Source organism: Pomacea canaliculata, linkage group LG12, assembly GCF_003073045.1.
Source record: "Pomacea canaliculata isolate SZHN2017 linkage group LG12, ASM307304v1, whole genome shotgun sequence".
Classification (NCBI taxonomy): Eukaryota; Metazoa; Mollusca; class Gastropoda; order Architaenioglossa; family Ampullariidae; genus Pomacea; species Pomacea canaliculata.
The window spans coordinates 12,453,422-12,463,774 of record NC_037601.1 but is presented as its reverse complement, the minus strand read 5'-3'; the positions used below and the strand labels follow the sequence as shown (position 1 = coordinate 12,463,774).

General features: G+C 42.3%; 1 long non-coding RNA gene across 1 annotated transcript; it reads left to right on the top strand.

Moving 5' to 3' along the window:
* The first annotated feature begins 356 nt into the window (after positions 1 to 356).
* LOC112553456 lies at positions 357 to 9,900 on the top strand. The gene is made up of 3 exons (XR_003097054.1): positions 357 to 2,148; positions 3,428 to 3,486; positions 9,841 to 9,900. It is a non-coding gene; the product is annotated as an uncharacterized LOC112553456 (long non-coding RNA).
* The last annotated feature ends 453 nt before the right edge of the window (positions 9,901 to 10,353 follow it).

The window sequence follows — 10,353 nt, the reverse complement described above, 5'->3', positions numbered from 1 at the left end:
GCGGTTCTTTTCCTAATTAAGTTACTAAAGTAGAGATTAAGACACTCCTCTTCACTAAAGAGCTACAGCAAACAGGCAATAAACTGCAACAGGAAGTGACGTCATCATATGCGTTTTAAAGCAGCTCTAGAAAAAAACCGTCTCTAAGAATTCATTATGAAATTATTTATTTTTCTTGTTTATTTATTCATTTATTACGTGTCATTAATTAATAAACAAGCCAAAATACATGTTTTATGGTTTGTGTGAAATTATTGTTACCATAAATTGCGATGAATGGCTTGAAGAAAAAATGAACAAGAGGAAGGAATAGAAGATCTGAACTAGACCTTCTACGTCTCCGGGTGTATTTTCGTGGATGGTGTTCACAATCTATAAGAAGTTTACAAGATGGCGCAGGACCTAAGCCGGTGGGCCGACTTGTCTCCTCTTGACGAGGCGGGGTAGCGGGACGGCGTGAAGTACAGACTACACAGCGGGGCGGGTAGCACTCTGGCAACAGGTACTCGCATGCACTTACCTGACTTCGCAGCTTTAATCAGTATTTTCTGCTGGAATGTTTCAGCTACTAAGTTGTTTGTACGTCCTTCTGACGTTGTTTACACGCCCGTTTTATGTTGTTTATGCATGCCACATCATTCTCAGGAACATTTCGGTGGACGGAAAGCCAGACAGGGAGACCGTGGCTGTATCAAGGGGTAGACAGATAAAAGGAAGGAATACAGATCGACAGGCAAACAAACAAATAAACGGACAGACGGGCACAAAGGAATGAGTGTGGCAGCTGGAAGAAGGGCTGGGTTTGGAAACACCGGCTTCTGTTTTCCTCAAGCATATTGTGTGGTTTGAAAATTTTATTCCAGGAAGTTTATTTCCTGTCTGTAGCTCATTGCTGTCAGGTTGTCAAGCTCTGGGTCAAAATCTAGGGAGGTATTATTTTTTTTTTTTCTTTTTGAGTCTGTTACATCAACTGCAGCCATCTCCAATCCAGTAACACATCAACATCTTCCACAACTGTCTTTCTATTACACATACATATTGCTAGTTGCTTACTGCAAGCAAAGAAACATCATACTGGACCCACCACCGGAAGAGATGCAGAACTGCACTCAATAACACGTTTATGCATTGTTATGATAACACGCACGCCCACACACACCCATCCACACACACACACATGTATGTTCAGGACTACTTTACAATAAATTTAACACATACATGATAATAACATATACAGAGACTCCAGACCCTGCATTACCTTGTCTTGTAACTACATTCAGATAAATGTAATTCTAACAACAGAGCTCTGACAGGCAAATAAACCAGTAAAATGTTTGCTGTAAAACTTGATCATTATTTGGAAATGACTGAACATGTTTCAGCCGACCAACATGCTTTTAAACCAAAATAATTTGCGAAACAAAGAACCGATTATTTTCCCAAACCTCTCCTCACCCCTAAACCCTTCCATTCGTCCAGGTCTGCACTGGCTTATTGTGAAACCCGCAACGGACAATAGACCTCTTCAAAACATCTCTCATCCATCCCTCGGTCCTTAAAACTTTTCTTTTCTATTTTCTCTTCCTTTCTTCTTTTTTTTTTTTTGCGTCTTTCTTTCTTTCTTGCCATCCTCCCAGTTTAACAGCAGCCGAGATGACGAAACATATTTTGACATGCATAAGCCCAGACACTTGAGTCCTGTGTTAAAGAGCGCAGAGAACAGCAAATGTGCTTTGGTGGGGACACCGAGAACAAACCACTCGGCCTCCCATTGTGCAGCTTAAAAATCAACTAGGCTTCATGGCCGGGCGGCGCACTTGCCTTCATCCACCCTTCTCTTCCTGTTAGGTATTGATGCAGGCTTCTGAAATTACACAAGTTCCTTTCGGCACGCGAAAGGTAATGCAAACGCTTAATTTTGCGAGGTTGACGAAAGTCATTTACTGGACTGCCTGGTGCGAGCGCGAGCGAAACTTGGAGAGCTGTGGTTTTGAAAGTAAACGTCGCCCTCATTAGTTGGCGGTGTACGACTCGAGAGGCTGTTTCCCCGAGCCTTCGTGCCATTTTTTTCTGACTTTTAAAAAAAAATTTACATCTCATCCTTCTGTTTGCAGATGTTCACACAACATAGTACTTCATGTCCGACAAGTGAGTTTATGTTATGGCTTTTTCGTTGCTCAAAATTGATTCATTTTTTTTCTGTTCTGTGATTTAGTTTTCTCCTGGAGCTTTAAAATTCTGTTGGAATGCAATTTATCAGGAGATGGTCTTCTTGTTTTTTTTATTAACAGCTCGTAAAATATTTAAGGTCTTTGTTTTCAGAGGTTCGAATTGTAAGCACTAAAGCTTATTATAATTAATAATAATTTTTATGAAATCACATTTTCCAAATGGATTCACCCAGCCACGCCAACTTCATTACCAAATATTTAAGATTTCAATTAGAATTTGTGTCTAAGAAATTATACCTAGTACACAGGATCTTTACTTATCTGTCCGCCTGTCACCCCTGCCCTCCCCACCCGGTAGTTTTCTTTTCTGTGTTTGAAGATGTTGCTGATGTTGTTATCTAAAGACCAGAGACAGGGGACACACACGCTAGCTGCAGTAGCTAACATTAATGTAAATAAATAGTAACAGATTGCAAAAGTACATCCGACCCCTGAACTCTGTGTGACATTCACATACATTCCTAAAGAAATTCACACATCAGCAAAGTACGAGAACAGAAATGAAAGGGTGCTACCTGGGGCCCCATCTGCGGAGTTAATTTTTATTTATGCCTTTGTTGCTTTTGGGGTTGTTTTTTTTTTTTTTTTTTTTTTTTTTTTTTGTTTTAAAGAAAGAAAGAGAGGTTTACACATGACCTAAACACTCTTTGGGAAACGCAATTTATTTCCCATCAGGAAAGGAATTCCTGAAAGGTCTGCAGGCTAATGCCTAATGTCTTCCTTCAACGACGATTGAATCGTGATGGTCAAGATTACAACAGATGTAACACTTTGCAGATGATAGAGGCCACGAAACAAAAGATGACAAAATACGATAACTCTAAATTCTTCTTCTCTTCTTTCTCTCTCTTATACTGGGGTTGAGTGTTATCTGGTATTGTGAGGTATAAAAGCCCGTTAATGAAACATACGTTTCTTCTCACGACCCTAGCTCCAGTGCCTTCAGAGCGGGTAGAGAAATTGGTGTCGGTTTATATTTGGTATAAAATAGGAGAAAGGAGTAATCGACGATGATGATGAGGAGGAGGAGGAGGAGGATGATGATGAACCTTCTTCTTCTTCTTTTTCTTGTTGCTGCTTCTGTCCTTCAGTGTGCATTCACTAACTTTCATCAACTTGAGGTAGGAGTCATCTGTAATGATTGTCATTCTTCAAACACGCAACCATTCATTTATTCACCTTTGTTATGATTGCAGCCTTTCCGAGGACGCTAGACAGCTGACGGTGACGAGAAGAGAAGAAACATCGAGAACAGGTGACGACCACATGAGTAGAAGCATGCTGGAGCGTCATTTCCTATCTCTTCTATTTATCGGCATTTTGTTTTGCCATCTTTCTTTCTTTCAATCTTTCTTTCTGTGTGTGTGTGTGTGCCATCCTCTATCACGTAGTTCTTTTTTTCTTTTTTCCTTTATCTTTACTCATCCTCTCTCTTTCTTTGTCACTCTGTCTCTCCCACCCTACCATTTCGAATTCTACTACCCTGTAGTGTTGGACCCAGTCATGTTTATCTCACACGTTAACAAACAACAGTTCAGCCATTCAGCAACAAGGGGTCAGTCATGACCACAAAGATGTCCTGCTTACAAATGTCCTAACATTAACATCCACCAGGGATCGCATCCCCTCCAATTTTTTTCTCCATGGTTACATACAGCCCACCACCGCTGACGTCAAGGGCCTTCTGGGAGGCCCAGCGTTCCTGATAGTCATAATGCAACGTCGATGACAGCAGGTCGACGTTGGAGGAAACCTCGCGCCACTTATCGCGGCAGGCGCGAAAAGACGAGATGCACGTGTAAGGCACGCGCAGTGGAGGATAGGATCAGGCGCAGGACGCTATCATGGCGACCCGCCGGCTTGTAATTAGACACGCGCTCACGTCCAGATGCAATCAGACCTGCAACTATTTTCATGTCGCAGCACACACACGGCCGACTGCGCCACTGTATACCTCCGCTGTCAAAATAATGTTTCCAGCGCCGGCCTGTACTTATTTACTCGCATCTTCTCGCTGGCCCCGGGGCAATCTCGCTTGGCATAAACCTTGCCACGGCAAAGACGCTTTGCAGGTAAAAAAGAAAGACGATACAAAAACAACAAAAATGTTGTTTGATTTAAGGCTGTGTATAGTCTGAAAGGCTGGCATGATTAAAGTTAGGGGAAAGCTGCAATGACTTATTATCTGACACTTGCAAATTAAAGACAAAAAGGCTCCAGTCTCAGAGAGACTTCAGGTAGGTCTTTAACAGACCGTTTTGAAGGACAAGAATTTTTGTCTCCTGTTCAAAGAATTTTCAAAAGTAATGCAAGTAGAAAGTCTGCATTCACTTCTCCACATTTAATGCAGGTCCAAACGCAAACAGACTGTGTGTGAAAATATAAAAGCGCCAAGAAAAGGTAATTTCAGAAGAATTTTAGTGTGAAGAAAGTAAGAAAAGAACAGAAACAATGAAAGTAAGAAAGAATAGATCAATTAAGAAAAAAGTAAGAAACGAAAACATATAATTAACATTTTAAAAAGTATTTAAATAAAAAAATTAACAAAGTAGATGATGAAAATATGATTGGTTTAGTCTTTTTGTAGGTCTCAAGTCAGGAAGTATACATCTCAGCTTCCACAGCTCGCTCTTGTAAAAGTTTCCTAGGTGACTCGGTTAACTCATTCTAAACAAGCAGTAAAGCAACAAATGAGCTTTGGGGATCGATGAACCATTTAATCAATTAATCAACCAATCGATCAATCATCGATCATCCATTCACAGGTATCCATCAATCAATCTCTTGTTCCTTCGTGACCAGTGGTTCTTTGGCAGCATTAGTCCTGCAGCTTTTGTGGACAGCGCAGGTCGATGGTACTCGTGTTTCCAGAATCACGCGCTAAGCCAGTCACATGGCGCCCGTGCCGTCACCAGCGCCCCCTGCCGTCACCAGCGCCCCCCCCTGCAGGGGAATTAAGCTAAAGGCAGCAGCCGTCACGCTGTTGCATGTTTTACATGGCGAAGAAGCAAAAGAAGTAGTGAAGCAGGGAAAGTGGACCGCAGGCGTGAACTGCACACATCAGCGGTGCTTAATAAGGCGACTGCAAAATCCAATCACCCGGCAAGAGGCACTTTCTCCCTCATCCCACCACCCGCACACCCACACATTCACCACCCCACACACACACACACCCCCACACACACGCCCTCTTCCACCTTTCTTTCCCAAACCTTTGTGTGGCTCTTCACTTCCGTTATGGTTTTATCTGGGAAAAAGGGATTCCCTCGCACCAACATCTTTCCACTTAGATGATAAAAAGTAAAGAGTCCCATAGTTCAGTGCTTTGAGGAGTATAGGCAGACAACGTAAGTGGTTCACCGTGTTTAGGGGCGCGTCGTGAGGAAGGCGGTGCCCGGCAATCTCTTTCCATCGCCTTTCAGTTCCTTTGATGCATCAGGTACTCATTTGTGCTACCGACCGGGTTTTTCAGCCACAACCACCAACCATCCGCCATACCCCCAACTAGAATTAGAGATGGTTACTAGGTATCCGGGTATGAGACCTTTCTGATGTCCACTTTCCCCCGGGCTCTCTCCTCTTTCAATTTACCTGGGTATTGTCTTCCCCTACCCGAACCTCTCCTACCAAAATCATGTCCTACAAAAATACCGCTTCATCGTCCAATCCACCTAATTTTAACTTTAAGAAATAACCGTACAATTATTCCGTTGACAAGTCTATTCTTCTCTTTTGTGCTCTCTAACATTTTACCTCCCCTTTAAGCAGTGATTTATTCCCCTTTGCTGGGCTCCGGTCCGCGGACACGTCAGGCTGCGGCTGTTATCGATGTTTTGACTTCGCGTGGCTGGCTGGTGGGCAGTAATGCACCGATATTGATTAAACAATCAAATTTCTGAAGTAATGAACATATGTAAAAAGCGCTCCTACAAATTACTGTGCCACTTCCCCCCAGTAAGCTGGCCCAGGCGGGTCGGCACAAAATGAGGGGTAATGTCCGCCAATTTCCTGATCTCGAGGCTGGCCCCGTCTTTTGATGGCACCCATCTCGCTGGCCTTAAACACTCATTAGCTGAGAGGTTCGTTTTCCCACAATTGCGAAACGGTCGAACTTGATTGCCACGGAGCGCAGGGTTCGCCCCTGCCCCGCCATTGTTCGCGTCCCTTCCCTTCGCGACAACTTCCGTTAGCTTCAAGGCGGCTTCCGGCTGGCCACGACGCGCATGCGCTGTACGGACAAACGGTGGCCATTGCCGGTTTCCGGGTGGGGGCTGCAAAGTGCACTATCAGTCCAGAAGTCTTGGGGACATCATGCGCACTACCTCCTGTAACCGTTGCTAGATGTGTGAAGGTTTTGAGGATGTCCTCTGTATGCCAAGGCTGCTAAGGATTGTTTCCGTTTTAACCCCTTCGCTACCAGAATTTTCACGTATGGGATCGCGTGTATCACGCCTCCTGGCGGACTAACTGCTCTGCACTTTCTACTGTAAAAACTGGTTGATCGTGTCAAGGGATGTCTGTAGAGCAATGACATGGTGATGACTAGCATTCATCACGTCGCCTCCATTCTCCTTACCTCGCCCCCTACCCTTGTCTTGGATTCACAATCAGAAAAAGGCATGCACAACACTTTTTAAATATATTTCTGTAACTGGCTTTAAAGAAAACTTAAAAGTTTAAAATTGTTGTTGAAGATAAGTGGGATTGGAAGGTGGATGATGGAGTAAATGTCGATGTCAAGAAGCATAGGCTGGCTTTTCTTCAAAGTCTTTGAGGTTGTCGATCCTCACCTACATTTTTGTCATTGACTTGCTAGCTGCTATTTGACAGTTTATTCTTTCTTCAGTAACTCTGGAAGTCTAATGTGTTCTAAGCTTCTTTTGTTCCAGTTCTAAATGATCGTACATCAAATGCAAGCAGAGTAAAATTAGCACATTTTAATGAAAAATCGAATCCCCTAAAAATGTGATTGAAATTAAGTTAATATGATGTGCTTGTGTTTTTTTACCTAAAAAGCTAAATATATTCTTTTTTATAACATGATAGCAATAGTTTACAATCAAAATAAACTTTTCGACAAAAGAAATAAACAAGGCATGCAGATATCCTACTTTTGATTTACTTCCAAAACATGTTAGCACATCAAAATCAGAAGTTTTCAAGATGAATGGGAACGGGTTAATCGTCTGTTTAACTCTTCACCTCGGTGAAATTATAGAACAGCTAATCACACCAACCGTTCGTCAGGTAGCAAAGTTTTATTTTTATTTTGCTTTGCGTTTGAAGACAGGTAGAAGAAAGTAAAGAGAATAAAAATGTCTGACGATTTAATCACCGAAAGGAAAAGCGTTTATTCAAATTAGGATCATTACCCAGAAAAGTTTACAAATGTTTCTTATTGCACCAAGGAAATGTTTTCGTAATCTATGGGCAGTTAAGCACGGAAGCAGAAGTGCCAAAACAAAAGGACCTATCAAAACTGTCCTTCCTTTGCACTCCTGCCATCAAGAAATTATTGGATGTAAAACAAACCATTGAAAGACTTTCAACGAACTGCAGCTTCATGCTTTGTCGACAGGCAAAGTACGTGTGTGATATTTTGTGTAATTCACCTCAAAAGTTTTTTTTTATTTTTAGAGAAAGTTCAGCTTTAAATGCTTCATTACACTTTTTACGAACAATTCTAGAGCGAGATGCAAAAATAGTGTTGAAGAAAATATTAAAATTTTGTTATTAAGCCTTTTCAATGTCGCTGGAGAAGTTTGCACAATGACGGACATAATTCAGCTGTAAAGAAAGTCAGGCTTAAATTTACATATCACAGCCAAAGTGAGATTTTTTTTAGACAATATAAAACGGCATTTGTTTTCTTACCTGTAAGAGTGTGCCTGAAGTAGATGATATATTCTGTAAAATATAATCAGTATGTATGTGTGTGCGCGAGTGTGTGCATATTCCAGGTGCACTGACGATGAAGAAGACAAAGCCTCACTAACATCAACATGGTGTAAGGTGGCTTAAAAATATGAAGCTAAGACCAGTATAAAGCCAACATCATCTTCTTATCAACTTTCCGTATGCGAGGTGACAGGATGGATGACTGTCTGCCCTCACGGGAAGACGGCCTCACTCCTGGCCGCAGTCGCCCCTCACCCATTATGCCTGTCATGGCGACATTGATGCATCGTCTTCCCTTGGCCCGCTTCAGTCTTACCTTGCTGTCGTGTCATCTCCCCTTAAGAAAAGAAAGGAAGGAAAGAAAGAGCCAGAGAAAGGAAAGACAACTCTCTGAAAACCTTTCCCCTTTTTCCCCCACGCACCCAACTCTCCAAGCACGTGAAAGAACTGCGTGAACAGGGAACAATTACCACAGATTGCTGTGGAACCTAGGAACCCTTTTCATGGCAATGTACTTGGAACACCTGTCCGTCTCCACACCGGCAAATAATTTTTACAGGCAAGGGCTGAGCAGGCTGAGATATGCTGTGAGGATTTTGATATGAAGCAGCACTGACATCCATGGCATTAACTGACTGAAGCTGTTAACAGACTGTGACGATGAAGATGCTTCGACACTCAGGCCGTTGGCTTTCTTTACAGACCAGCTCTCGCACGTGTGAGGAGGTTTCATGCACCTAACTGCTTAGCTTGGAAACAAAAAATTTAGACTGCAAGCATGAAGATGGCGTGCAAGACAATAGATGTCTGAAGACTTGTATTACAAGACATTTTGCGATGAAAAAACATCTTTGTTTGTTTGTGATCCTTGATCGGGTCGGTGACAAAGCACAAGGATGAATTAAGTGTTGCTGGGGACTGAACTCGTCAACATTTATGAGGCTGGAACTTTGATTTTGATTTTTGTTTTATGTTTGTGTGTGTCTTGTATGTGCCTGTGTATATTTTATACTTTTAAAGTGTCTTCATTCCTTTTTATCACTCTCTTCTCTGTCCTTTGTCCCCCCTCCCTCTCACGCCTGATTACCATTTATATTAAAGATTTCACCCGAAAACTGCTATATCATATACTTCAAGGCGCAAATTATCTATCTTGTTTATCTCTAATTAGATGAGTGTTGGCCTCAACGGTGTAGGTTGGTGGACAAACAAACGGGGGGAACAACCGGTGCTTTTTACCTGTTCCTCCCAACGACTGTTGTGTCACCCAAACAGACAAATTTCGTCTCGTCGCAAAAAACAAACCTAACATCCATTCACCCAGGTGCAACTGTGCGTTTCAATTTTTTTCATCCTCCAGACGCTCGACGCTTCTGTACCGAGAAGTCAGTCCCAAACCTCAACTTTTCCTCCCGCCACTCTCCTCCGCGCACCCATCCACAGGGGGACACCCCTCCTCCCTAGTCTAAAACACGCAGGACGTGACTCTGATACAAACACTCAGCTTGCTTCCAGGATGAATACCCGTTTGTTTTGTCTCAGCGCCGAGACATCTACGACAAATGCACGGATGACAACGAAGACGTAACCTCGCCGACCCGCCGACATCTCTCTCTCTCGTCCCCCTCCTTTGTTTTGCCCTCCCCCAGTACCTCCACTCCCTCCTCTGCCACCTGCACGTGCTATTTACAGTTCACTCGCTGATTTACAGACCTACCCTCTCTTCAGATGTTTACTGCCTCTGTGCCGACTGACTTACAACCGAGGGCTTCAGGTGGTCAATTCGGGTGAGATGCTTTGATTTTATTTATTTATTTATTTTTACGCATTGACATTAAAACTTTATCGTGTTTACAGGCTGTAAAGTCTGTGAAGAAGCGTAAATAATTTTATTATTCACATTTATATATATGTTGCTTTAAGAGTAGCAGCAAGCATAGAGGTTTAAAAAAATAGTTTGTCATTCGTATCTCTTAACAATAAATTCATCAGCTACATGGGGGCGACGTTTGTTACCCAAATTAAATGAAATAACAGTTCAGTCTTTCCTTGGTAGCCTGCGTTTACGGAAATGACACAAAAATGTTTTTAACAGGCGTAAATTAAAGAATTCTGCAAACCATTAAGTTCAGAAATTAATAAATCTCCTTTGGTGTCACAAGGAAGGAAAGACAATGATGCATTTATCTCTGCTAAGACTTACATGTAAATATGTTTGAGAGAT